This window comes from Fukomys damarensis, unplaced genomic scaffold (assembly GCF_012274545.1).
Source record: "Fukomys damarensis isolate Sample0158 unplaced genomic scaffold, DMR_v1.0_HiC HiC_scaffold_4, whole genome shotgun sequence".
Classification (NCBI taxonomy): domain Eukaryota; kingdom Metazoa; phylum Chordata; class Mammalia; order Rodentia; family Bathyergidae; genus Fukomys; species Fukomys damarensis.
Window position 1 is genome coordinate 42,470,935 of NW_022900916.1, and position 2,917 is coordinate 42,473,851.

The following is a 2,917-nucleotide window of genomic DNA, read 5'->3' on the forward strand; positions in this document are numbered from 1 at the left end:
AACTAGATGTTTTATCATTGCAGTCTGTTTCTTCCTTTACAGGCCCCTCATTCTCACCTCCACCACCTTCTAAAAAGGTACACAGTCAACAGATCTTGACAACATTTGCTGCTTTCAGCCGACAATACCAACACAAAAATGCCTTTAAGATGTTTATGTTCATGACTCTGATGTGACTATTTTCATTACAAAATTATCATGAGTCATTAAGGCCATTGTGCAGTTTTAAAGTAAGATTTGTTTTGGAAATACAGTCTTGAAGCACTTAAAACAAAAAAGCATAATGTGATGATAAAACACTGGCATCACTTCTGGATACTATAGTTTGGATGTGGTTGGATTGGATTTCATGGATTGGAAGCTTGAACATGAGTGTGGGATATCAAGAGGTGAGCCTAGTGAAAAGTGATTCGGTCACCCAGGGAGCTGCTCTCAGCAAGGACCTCTTTTCTTTACAATTTTCCCAGCTTCCAGTATTTTGTTACAATAATACAAAATGAAATTATACATTGAACTTTTAAGAATTGATTTTTTTAAAAAAATAAGAACTAAGATATATTATGCAAAGGTACAAATTCCCAATGGGAATGTCATGATATTGTATACCTAAAATGCAAAAGTTGCATTAAAATAAGAACTGATTTTTTTGAATGACATCATGGGTGAAAATAATTAAAAGTAATAAAATGATATTTTTCTTGTACTTTGTCAGTTACTATTTTTTTTTTTACCTTCTATGGTTAATGTCTCTCACATTCCAAAATATGTGAGAAGGCACAATGAAAATACAGAAGAAGTATAAGCAGATGATAGTTGAACTTTCTACTTTGGCATTTTAACTGTCTACATTTTGTTTCACTTATAAGGAAAGTGGAAGTTTCACAAAGAGCCCAAAATAATGAAAAGTATTTCAGTAGAATAATTCACAACAAGGTGCTACACTGATACAGAGGGAAGGCCCAAGCTTGCTATATACCCCCTTAAAAATTTAGCATGCTTTACACACACACACACACACATTATAGTATACATGTTTGATTGTATTGGTCTATGTTATAAAACACAGAAGGTAAACAAAATCGAAAATCATTGAAATTAAAAATATACAAATAGAAGCTCTATTTTTTTTTAATTCAAGAGATTTTCATACACTCTCTGGAATGAGTTCTACACTGAACAATTTGACTTTCTAGGTTTTCCTTGCAGTCTTAAGCAAAGCTAGAATCAGTACAAGGCTTGAGCTCTGCAAATTTAATTTTCTATTTAAAAAAGATTGCAGTTTAATCTAGAATGTTTGAATGCCATATATATGCCATATTTTCAACAAAGTGCATTTTCTTATCTGAATAGCACTTACGGAGACATGGCTTTGCTTGTAATATAGAGTGTGGTCACAGGTAGAGTCACCCTCGTGTGGCACAGGGCTGCTTCTACAGCTCCTTGTGTGACATTCAGCTTTTGGAACTTGGCTCTCATAAGATAGGCTGTCAAAGAGCAGTAGATCCAACTCCTTCCTAGGAATGTGCTTTCCCGTCCACTAGTTGTGGTGTGGCAATCTCCTGCATTTGTTTTTACCATATGATACACTGGGTCCAGGATGGAGTTTACTGAATAAAATAATAAGTCAATAGAAACATTTCAATCTGTGTGTACTACTAGCCAATCGCAGTTAAATATTATTAATATTAATCATACATAGGCACTATACAAGCATGATGGATTATTTTCAAACCACTCCATCTAGATGACATAACTTAAAGACAGGGTATATCTTATTGCATTATTGTTCCTCATCATTATTGCTCAGGCATTTGGACATCTAGCTGTGTTTCTGTTTGGCAACAGGTTTGATGAGCTTGCTACCTGTCACTACCTGTCCCTGGTGTGACAACTTCCACCCACTGACTTTTTACAGTTACCAAAGGAAGGCAGCAAAATAAACAACATTCTAACAAAGCTGGAAAAAGAAAATCAAACCTTTGACTTCATATAAGTGATAGAAACAATCTTCTTCTCACCAAATTCTAATTTATCTTGTATCTACTTCACAGGCAGTTTAGCTACGACACAATGTAATGTAAGGGATTAAATAAGAGGAGAACGTAGGGAGGCCTTAGAAATGGTGGATTTGCCTGAGAATGTTTATCCTCCAGAAGAAAAAGAAAAAAATCCCAAAAAACATTTTATCCAGTGAAGATCTGAACACTTGACAGATTAAAGCTGTTACCTAGCTCCTGCTTGTGCGTGCTCGGGAGAGGGGAATAATTGATCTCTGAGGGCTTTTCCAATTCCAAGTCTTACTCAAAATTGGGGGAGGAAATGGTTGGAGTCAACATTCTGAACTCTCTCTACTCTCACTAACCACCAAAGAAAAAAAGAAGGGCGGGGTGGCAGAAGAGAGGAAAGAAAAGATAGAAAAAGAGAAACCTTGACCTTCTATTTCACGCTCCATTTCTGGTATGACCTAGTTCTGCAAGAAGAAAACATCAACTCTGAGGTGTGCCCGCTGGAGCAAAGGTACAAAGAATATTCTCGACCGGAGCCCACCCTGAGGTAGCTAGGGCAATGCATTTTCTCTCCTCCACACCCCAACCCTGCTGGCCTCAAATCACTTTCTAAATTCTGGAGGACTTCGAATCTCTGTCCTTAGCCCATGAGTAAACAGAGAGTCAAGGAGCTGGGCCAGAAGAGATTGGAAAAGTGGATCAGGCCTCGCGGCAGTATTTCCCATACAGGTTACACAGGGGCGAGCAGACGTGTTGTCTCAGGCTGACTCTAGGCGACTGGGACACAGCTGGAGCTGAATAAGAACATTAAATACACAGCACCGTAGTTTGGTCTTGGGCCCAGCCTCCGGGCCGTGGCACCGGTCCATTGGTCTCCGCCAGCCAAGGCCCGGCCCTGGTTGCTCCACACC